Source organism: Leptinotarsa decemlineata, unplaced genomic scaffold, assembly GCF_025532065.1.
Source record: "Leptinotarsa decemlineata unplaced genomic scaffold, Ldec_3_MD MMD2_P_RNA_scaffold_7, whole genome shotgun sequence".
NCBI classification, from domain to species: Eukaryota; Metazoa; Arthropoda; class Insecta; order Coleoptera; family Chrysomelidae; genus Leptinotarsa; species Leptinotarsa decemlineata.
In genome coordinates, this window is record NW_027412534.1 from 1,291,481 (window position 1) to 1,302,708 (window position 11,228).

At 34.5% G+C, this 11,228-nt stretch overlaps 2 pseudogenes; both read left to right on the forward strand.

The window, feature by feature from the left end:
- Positions 1 to 3,600: 3,600 nt before the first annotated feature.
- LOC141480245 (serine/threonine-protein kinase MARK2 pseudogene) lies at positions 3,601 to 4,563 on the forward strand (annotated as a pseudogene).
- Positions 4,564 to 5,930: 1,367 nt separating this feature from the next.
- On the forward strand, positions 5,931 to 6,839 carry LOC111502078 (serine/threonine-protein kinase MARK2 pseudogene; annotated as a pseudogene).
- Positions 6,840 to 11,228: the final 4,389 nt, after the last annotated feature.

Consider the following 11,228-nt stretch of genomic DNA (forward strand, 5'->3'; position numbering starts at 1 on the left):
AATATAAAAATTATAATGGAGAACTTTATACAAGTGTAGAAGGGCAAACTTTTTAGTTTACCCCGATAAGTTACCGCGTGAAAATCAAAGTATTATTCACAAAAAGAAATCTTCTAGTTATCATTAACTTGTCGTATTTAACGATTTTGCCTATCAAAAAAATAATTAAGAAATAATACTTATCTTTTACGTTTCGGAGGCCAAAATCTGCCTCCGTCTTCAGAAATGGATAAAAAAAACGAATATATACGCAGTTATTCCTTTTTTGATAGCTTATTTCTTTACTTCTTCGACAGATGTCAAAGAAGTTTTGAAATATGAAATTATGTCAATGTTGTTGATTGACAACTGAAACATTCGATGTAATACAAGGTACTCTCCCATATCAGTTTGTTGCCATTTCACCACTAACCAAAGTTTTCTTCAAGATGGGTAGCCAAGTACCGAGATACAATTCTCTCCAGACATGAGAATATACGCTGATTCTTTTAGCTTACGTCTCTTAGAATGAGGCTCATAGGTAATCTTTCTTGTCCTATTCCATTCCACCCGATGTTCACCGTCTGATTTTAAAATGTGTTGTGATAATTTTGATCCTGTCAATTGTCTATTTTTTATATAATCTCGATGTTCATTCTCACGCACTCTCAATGTTCTTGAGGTTTCACCAATGTAACTTTTACCACAAGAACAAGGTTTTTTATAAATACAATTTTTTGTTTTTTCTTCAGTGTTGTTGGGTTTTGTATGTGTGAGTATAGATCTCAGTGTATTTTTTGTTTTGAAAGTAGTCTAACATCATATCTATTTCCATTTCGTCTTATTTTTTCAGATAGTCTTGGAATGAAAGGTATAACGTTAGTTGTAAAAGGTGTCGTTGGATGTTGAGTCGGTAATTGTTTAGTTGGATGTTGTTGAATTTGTGAAGATGTTTGTATGTTCGTTTGGTTTTTAATTGACTCTTTATTTTCTATTGAATTTATCGTTGAATTTATGAAAGAATCTGGATAAGCGTTATCTTTCAAAACAGATTTAATTAATGATATTTCTTTATTGAGATTTTCGGTTGAATTGCATATCATTTCAGCTCTTTTGTAAAGGCAATTTATTATACCTTTTTTAACACTCGCATGATGATTTGATGTATAGTGGAGATATCTATTTGTATGTGTTTTCTTCCGATAAATATTTGTATCTAATTGATCTGATGACTTCTCCAACATTACATCAAGGAAAGGGAGTCGACAATCTTGTTCAATCTCTATTGTGAATTTTATTGTCGGCTCCCGCTCGTTGATAAGTTTCAACAAAAGATTTTTCAAAATACTCCATATATATGTTACTTGAGATGGGAGATAAAGGGGAACCCATAGCAATGCCGAATTCTTGTTGATAGAAATCATCTCTATATTGTAGTTCTAATATAGAATTAATATCCAACTTCGTTCGATGTTTTAAAGTTGAGTCATTTTCCAACCTGGATTTGACACTTTGAAGAGTTTTATCAACAGGATCATTCGTGAAAAGAATTTCAACATCAAATCTCATCAGAACATCACCATCACTGAGTGTTATGTCTTTAAGTTTATCTATGAAATGGGTTGTATTTTTTAGGAAACTATTACTGTTTCCTAAAATTGGTTTCAAAATTTCCAAAAGGTATCTTCCTAAATTCTGACAGGAAGATGCAATGGAACTAATGGAACTTACAATTGGTCTTAAAGGAAGATTAGCTTTATGTATTTTTGGTAAACCATAGAAATGAGGAGGTTTACTGAAATGAGAAATCAGTTGAGTGCGTTCTGTTTTGGTTAGCATGTCTTTATATTTAGCCAATGTTCTATACATTTTTTGTTCAATTGATTTTGTTGGATCATCCTTTAGTTTTTTGTAAACGTTTTTTGTTATATTATGTGTTCGGTATGTTGTGTTCGAAATCAACTGAGATAATTTATTTTCATAATCGAGGGTATCCATTATCACTGTGGTATTTTGATATTAGTATCTGAACGAAGGAATGTTATTGAAAGAAAGTTTTTGGCTTTCTACTACTCCATCTTGATACAAAAAATAAGGATGAGGGAGTCTTCCAAAGAAAGGAAGGAAGTAACTCTATACATATCATGCAAAGAAGTACCTTTCAGACACAAACTGAAAGAAAGTCCTCCCGAAACAGCTACTTTCATATAATCATTGAATTACACGAGAGAAAAAAAAATCTTTCGAAACAAATACTTGTATATGAACACTGAATTATACAGAAGATACTTTTCTCTACTCAGTTTGTATTTCAAACATTCGTATTAGAATAAAAATCAGATATCATTCACATGAGTTCTACTTTAAATGAATGGTAACAAATTGCACTTACATAGAACACTGCCATCCTCACTGGTATACACCGATGTTTCGCCTTGAGACACTTGCCCTAAGGCTCTTCAATACCAAATTGGATAACATTATAGAAAATACACACACTTTGAACATTGACATAATTTCATATTTCAAAACTTCTTTGACATCTGTCGAAGAAGTAAAGAAATAAGCTATCAAAAAAGGAATAACTGCGTATATATTCGATTTTTTTAATCCATTTCTGACAACGGAGGCAGATTTTGGCCTCCGAAATGTAAAAGATAAGTATTATTTCTTAATGATTTTTTTGATAGGCAAAATTGTTAAATACGACAAGTTACTGATAAATAGAAGATTTTTCTTTGTGAAAAATACTTTGATTTTTACGCAGTATCTTATCGGGGTAAACTAAAAAGTTTGCCCTTCTACACTTGTATAAAGTTCTCCATTATAATTTTTATATTTTTTCAGATTGTGGAAGGTAACAATTATCCAAAAAAGGTCGATAAAAAAGTAATATTATACTGTTTCGCCGTTTATTTGTGTTTCTCTGGATGGGACAGCTATATATTCGTCAGTAGATTGAACACAATTTGAAATCAATAGATGTTTCACATACTTTTTGAACAATTATTGATTTAACATTTTGACATGGGGAGGTAAAATATTTTATAAGTTGACACCGATAGAGTTTTTACTTGACTTTTTCAGTCTGAATCTGCTGTTCCTCAACGAATCACATTCTCTAGTCTCATGATCGTGGAAATCACAATTTCTGTTTAAAGTTGATTCATTTTTATGAATATCTATCAGAAGTTGATATAGATGAATATAAGGTACTGTCATTATTTTCATCAAACGGTCTACAGGAGTCTAAGAAATCAGCCCCAGTTAATATCCTCACGACCTTTTTTTGTAACATCAATATCCTATTTGCGTTAGAACTATTTCCCCAGAGAATTTTTCCATATGAGATGTGAGAAGAAGAAATGTGTATTTCCACAGTTTAATGCTAAGTTGTTCAATATACTCTAACCAGCTTTGGCGGTTTTTATAATATTCATTCTAATGCTATAGTGTACACACAGTAGAAAAGTTAGTGTTTCTACCATTCATTATATGATCAACGACTTGTGTGAATGAAATTATAGTTTGTGTATAAGTACGAAACATTTGGTCCATTGTGGAAAGAGGATTCTTGTTCAAGAGAAAGTCGTACATACGAAAGTATAAGTGAATCTCGAAATGAAGTGTACTTGGAGTTTATTTAGGCATTTTTCTTCACTTCGTAGAAATGGAACGGAAGACGAATCGACTAAGAAATGCAAAGACTCGATGAAAAGGAAGGATCTAAAAATTGACAAATACACATCACTCGAGATCATTGGCAAGGGAGCCTTTGCAGAAGTCAATCTAGCCATCCACAAACCCACCGGTAGGAAAGTGGCAATCAAGGTCTTCGACAAGACTCAACTTACATCCGCTTCGATGCAGAAATTGTATAGAGAAGCTAGAATAATGAGAATGTTAGACCATCCGAACATAGTAAAATTGTTTCATGTGATTGAAACGAAAAAAACTTTTCGCATTGTTATGGAATACGTCTCGGGAGGGGACTTATTTAAGTATCTTGAACGCCACGGTAGGATGGAAGAGTTGGAAGCCAGAGCGAAGTTTATACAAATTGTTTCTGCGGTGGAGTATTGCCACGAGAAGGGGATCGTTCACCGGGACTTGGAAGATAGCAACATATTGTTGGATAGCGAGATGAACATAAAAGTTGCCGACTTCGGACTATCAAGTGAATTCACCCCAGGATACAAATTAGCTACATTTTGCGGTAGTTCACATTATACAGCACCCGAGATATTGATGGGCATGAAATATGATGGACCCGAAGTGGATGTTTGGTCACTGGGAGTTATATTATTCGTGCTCGTGACGGGAACTTTACCCTTTGGCGGTTCAACACTACAAGTGCTAAAAGAACGAGTGCTTCATGGCAAATTTCGGATCCCTTCTTACGTAAGCAAGGACTGTGAAAATATCTTGAAGAAACTTCTGGTTGTAGATCGTTTCAAAAGGCCTAGCTTGGAAATAATCCGGTATGATAAGTGGTTGAATCAGGAATATGAGATGTGTACTTCTTTTCAGAAATATGGGAATTTGAGTCCTATGTTTAGACCGACCAGGTACAATCTCACGTAGAGGTAAAAATCACCAGGCGTGTTCGGTGCTGAACTCATTTTGGCCGCAGATAACGGAACAGGTCGACGGTCAAATATTGTTTGTGACAGAATATCACAGACTACAAAGGCGGATGGTCTAAAATATTTGCATCAATTTCGAATTGAAGCCAATCGTCATTGTATCTGCTATCTTTCATCCTTTATTATATCATTACAAGTATATCTAGCATTTTTTATTTCTAATTTCGTAGTAATAAAAACAAAAACGTTCTACATTAGATTATTTCCTCCGAACCATATGTCAGCATTCTTTTGAATTTGATTTATATGGCGCACCAAATTACCCTTGCTTTTTTCGGATGTCGTAAGAGTAGTATCATCGGCGGAAGCAAAACAATTATGAGGTGACATGAAGAAAAAGAGATCATTTATATATATATATATATATATATATATATATATATATATATATATATATATATATTATGAATGAAAGAGAGCCTTGGGGAACTCTACATATAACTGGTTTCAAGTCTGATACATTGTTCGAGTCAATTGATACATATTGGTATCTGTTTGTCATATGAAGAAAAAAAGAGATAGGGGGTTCCTCTTATGCCATAGTCACCTAATTTTTTCAGTAGAATAGAATGGGAGACGTAATCGAATGCTTTTGTTAGATGACATAAAGCAGTGATAGTGTATTCTTGAAAAAAATGATATAAAATGATTTGAAATCCCCGAAACATCTAAAAAAGAAGAATTAAAAATGAAAAACTGAAAATGATAATTATATTAAGCAAAAATAACCTGAAGTGAAATAATATTGAAATAAAATACAAGTTGAAATAGAACGATTGAACAAAAATCAAAATCGAAGAAATGGAAATAAAAATGTTGAGAGATTCCAAGGCACGTTAGTTCACGACGTTTCGATTGTTAGTATCTACAATCGTCTTCGGGTGGTGACTGGACTGATTCCTCCTATGGGTCGTTTGAGTACTTCCACTTATCCCCGCTTTCAGTTTGCCCCGTTTCATTTCATTCCTGTGATTTAAGCAAAAATTTTCGATAAAAAGATTTTCAATCAACATACTACAAAATCTATCACTTGCCTACTTTCAGATACCTGGGCAGATAGGTATCTACTACCTACTTTCAGGTAGTTGGTCGTATATAAGTTTGGCGTTTTTGATAAGATTCATTCTAGTGCAACAGTGTACATACAGTAGAGGAGTTAGTGTTTGTACCATTCATTATATGATTAACGAGTTGTGTGAATGAAATTATAGTTTGTGTATAAGTACGAAATATTTGGTCCATTGTGGAAAGAGGATTCTTATTCAAGACAAAGTCGTACATACGAAAGTATAAGTGAATCTCGAAATGAAGTGTACTTGGAGTTTATTTAGGCATTTTTCTTCACTTCGTAGAAATGGGACGGAAGACGAATCGACTAAGAAAGGCAAAGACTCGATGAAAAGGAAGGATCTAAAAATTGACAAATACAAATCACTCGAGATCATTGGCAAGGGAGCCTTTGCAGAAGTCAATCTAGCCATCCACAAACCCACCGGTAGGAAAGTGGCAATCAAGGTCTTCGACAAGACTCAACTTACATCCGCTTCGGTGCAGAAATTGTATAGAGAAGCTAGAATATTGAGAATGTTAGACCATCCGAACATAGTAAAATTGTTCCATGTGATTGAAACGAAAAAAACATTTCGCATTGTAATGGAATACGTCTCGGGAGGGGACTTATTTAAATATCTTGAACGCCACGGTAGGATGGAAGAGTCGAAAGCCAGAGCGAAGTTTATACAAATTGTCTCTGCGGTGGAGTACTGCCACGAGAAAGGGATCGTCCACCGGGACTTGAAAGATAGCAACATATTGTTGGATAGCGAAATGAACATAAAAGTTGCCGACTTCGGACTATCAAGTGAATTCACCCCAGGATACAAATTAGCTACATTTTGCGGTAGTCCACATTATACAGCACCCGAGATATTGATGGGCATAAAATATGATGGACCCGAAGTGGATGTTTGGTCATTGGGAGTTATATTATTCGTGCTTGTGACGGGAACTTTACCCTTTGGCGGTTCAACACTACAAGTGCTAAAAGAACGAGTGCTTCATGGCAAATTTCGGATCCCTTCTTACGTAAGCAAGGACTGTGAAAATATCTTGAAGAAACTTTTGGTTGTAGATCGTTTCAAGAGGCCTAGCTTGGAAATAATCCGGTATGATAAGTGGTTGAGTCAGGAATATGAGATGTGTACTTCTTTTTAGAAATATGGAAATTTGAGTCCTACGTATAGACCGACCAGTACCTTTTCCAAGAAGTAAAAATCACTAGGCGTGTTCGGTGCTGATAACGCAGATAACGGAGCAGGTTGACAGTCAATTATTGTTTGTGACATAATATCGCAGACTACAACGGCGGATGGTCTAAAATATTGGCATCAATTTCGAATTGAAGCCAATCGTCATTGTATCTGCTATCTTTCATCCTTTATTATATCATTACAAGTATATCTAGCATTTTTTATTTCTAATAGGTGGAACGTAGTAATAAAAACAAAATCGTGTGTTCGCCATTCATTTGGTGAAGTACAACCATTGGGTGCCGTCCCTTTAAATTTTTTCCAGTTTTCAATAGGAAAGTACAGAACGGTGCTACTTTCAGTTATTCAGTCTAACTTAAAAGTACTGGCATGTGATCAGGGTGTTTCTCTGGGTGAGACAGGTATATATTCGTCAGTAGATTGAACACGATTTGAAATCAATAGATATTTCAGATACTTTTTGAACAAGTATTGCTTCAACATTTTGACATAGGGAGGGGGTAGAATAATGTATAAGTTGACGTCGATAGAGTTTTTACTTGACTTTTTCAGTCTGAATCTGCTGTCCCCCAACGAATCACATTCTCTAGTCTCATGATCGTGGAAATCACGATTTCTGTTTAAAGTTGATTCATTTTTATGAATATCTATCAAAAGTTGATATAGATGAATAATAGGTACTGTCATTATTTTCATCAAATGGTCTACAGGAGTCTAAGAAACCAGCCCCATTTGATATCCTCACGGCCTTTTTTGTAACATTAATATCCTACTTGCATCAGTACTATTTTCCCAAAAAATTGTTTTATATGAGATTTAAGAATGGAAAACAGCGTAGTAAGCTGATAGTATCGCCGGTTGAGGGATTATATCTTTCAATTTTCGAAGAAGAAATGTGTATTTTCGCAGTTCAACGCTAGGTTGTTCAATGTGCTCTGACCAGTTCAAATTATTATCTAGATGTATGCCTAAGAGTTTAACACTGTGACATGCAGATGTTATGAATTGTCAGAAATGTCGATTACCTCAGTTATCAAAGATTCTCTTGTGGCTATTATTATTCCTCCTTTTTTTTATCGCTATTTGTTTGGTTTTATCTAATCTATATATGTTGAAACCAAAGTTTTGTTCTTTTACCGCCGACATTTTGAAAATACACAGAAAACTGATTGGGTTTTACCGTTTTGCAGCCCCTTCAGGGATTTGAGGTACTCCATTCACTTATTATAACATTTTCTCTCCTCTGCTTTCTATCATTAATTCCTTTCTTCATGTTTTGCCAATGTTTTACCTGTAGTGGAGTTAGATCAGGATTAAAGAATTTTTTTCCTCTTAAGTGTATCTCTTCATTCTATTGATTTAGTCAACTTGTTTGCATCTTCTACACTGGTAGAAATAACTTTTAAGGCATGGTTATCACTTTCATTCTTCTGTCCAACTCTGAATACCTATTTAATATGCAAATCATTAGGAGTAACTTCTTCAACTATTTTCTTAACAGTATTCAAGTCTGAATTCTAAGAATTACCTTCTGCAAAATTGAATATCATCACATTGTTCATTTTTTTTTGTCGCTCGTATATTTCATTTACCTATGACTGTTTCTTCGGCATGTACATGTTTCTTTTTGAATTCTTGATTTCTGTTCTTCAACCTCAGAAAGCAACTCATCAATCTTCTTGATTAAATTGAGTACTGATCTTACCCCTGTGAGACAATCATCACAATAAAACTTCAGCCGTTTTCTTTTTAAAGCCATTACCTTTAATTGAGATGCATTCAGATTTGGACATTCTGTTTCAGGAGGGCTTTTTCTTCCAGTTTATGCCTGTAAGTTACTTCTTTGCATGATCTGCATACCTATGTATAGAGTTACTTCTTGAAATTGATTGTTTCCTTCATTTCTCTGGAAGATTTTCACATTTTTTTGTAACAAGATGTAGTAGTTGAAAGCCAAAAACTTTCTTTCCCAAAAGATACATTTCATTCTTGAATCACAAGTCTGTTTTTCTATGCTGCACATAATAAATGGAATACAATTCCACAATCCACACATTCCAATTTTACCCATTTTGTTTCGACAGTATTTGAATGTTTCCTCACGGAAATCATTTCCTTTCAATACAGAGACAACTCCCAAGTGGCTGTCAGAAACCGCCATTTTCATTGTTAGTATCTAGCAGATAAAGGTTCCACTTTCCGTCGGCTTTTCTGAAGTCGGTCCTTCCTGAAAAGGATTTCCAAAGAAATTGTAAGAGATCTTGTTGAATGATTCCACTACGGTACAAGTATTTTCCATCACGTATACCGAATAACACATATCTTGAGAGAAACTCAAAGGAAATTCCAACACGATTATCACGAATATCCTCGAACGCGCCTTTCTGGGGTTGAGCAGGGATTATATCTTCTGATTTGTTTCCGAGTGAATGACAGATATATTCATAAATACGATGCGATGATTGTAATCGAATTTGATGTGTGGAATATTCAGACGTGTTCATCTGAGAAGAACAAAATCATATTATATCCAAGGAGCTTAATATTCAAATACTGAAATATTTTATTTCGCCAGTGACGAAACGACGAATGGAAATTTCAAAAGTGAAGAGTTACTCGGAATCATTTTGAATGTATTGATTGATTAATTGCATATCGAACAGGTTTTCGGTATTTTTCATATTATTATGAATATCTACTGATACTGATATGAATAGCGTGAACCACCACATTCTTAAATATTCCATATCTTGAGCGATCATCGATATGGCTTTCGGAAATAAAGATCAACAGGCGACCTTCTATCGTATGTCACCCATATTTGGAATAACGCAATCGATAAACATGGAAGGTCAAGAGCAGTTGCGCTTGATATTTCTAAGGCCTTTGACCGTGTGTGGCATGGGGGGTTTTCTGGCCAAACTTCGCTAAAATGACTTGTCATATCATTATTGTGTATGGCTCTCCAGCTTCTTGCAAGTGGCCGTCAATACTTCTCGAATACTTCTCCAATCAACGCTGGTGTTACCCACACAGCACCAGATATTCATGGAATATTCCCTGTATATCATAAAACGAACGTATGTATTCCGAATATTCATTGAATATTCTTGGAATATATACATGTCTTTAGAATATTCATAGAATATGCTTGAATGAATATGGCAGGATTATTCCCGAAAGAATGTGCATAGAATGTCTATAAATGGATTATTCTCCCTTGAATATTCTAAGAATATTGTCGATCGAATATACCATATGGTATATTCTTAGAATATATCCCCACGGTATATTTTGGAATATTCTATACAATGGAATTTTGAATTATCTTATAATAACGTATTCAAATAATTCAATATTATTAAAAACAAAAATATTTGAAGATCTTAATCGAATGCATAACCTAATGTATATAACCCTGATAGTGTTAACCAGTTTTTGAACTCAACGCGAAGATTCTGGATGAATTGCTCCAACAGCAACTGTTGGAAACGACAAAAAAATTCGAATGGGCCAATAAATGAACCAATTGCATCAATAAATTGGTTAATTCTCATCCTATTTGTCTTTTTGTATTTGAAATTATTTAATTACAAAGCGAAAAATCCTGGAAACAGAGAAATGGGGAAGTGAAGAATTGGAGTAAACGTTTCTCATTGGTCAATTGAAGTGTAGCGCGCGACAGTCGAATAAGCTCTGTGAAAGCGGCTGCCCCTTAATGCTTGGTACCTTTGCGTTAAGTTCGACATTTGATTCAACATGGCGGTTGACGTGGCAGGTTCGCGTGTGTAATGCATGGTGTTATTATCAAAGTATAATTCTGTCACGTTCAGTGTACCATTTATAATTTGGGGTTGTCCAATTTGCAGTACAGCGAATATTTTGATTTTGGATCTTCAAACAGGAGAGTTGCATATATTCAGTCTTGAAGAAAAGTAAGTAAAATGCAATAATATCGATAGTAAAGTCATGGTGATTAACCTACTATACCTCATTTTAGGTTCGAGGAGAGTTGGTGTGTGGGATTTGTTGGTTTGACTAAGTACATGTTTGAACTAGAGTGATTTCAATAGACAAAAGTAAGTGAATGACACATTCTTTTGTATCATTTGTTTTAATAATTTTTATCACTCGTTTTCAAGATAGTATCAATTTGCCCAAAAGGAAACAGAGTGGTACCTGGTACAGGCAGGTGCGCCAAGGAACTGAAAACGTAATGAGTACTTTTCAACAAGACAATGCAAGTTGCTCTCCAAGTCATAAAATGTTGTAAATGTTCATGAATAACCTATGCGAAAAATATCTATTTGATTTTTATTCCAGTTTTATTGTG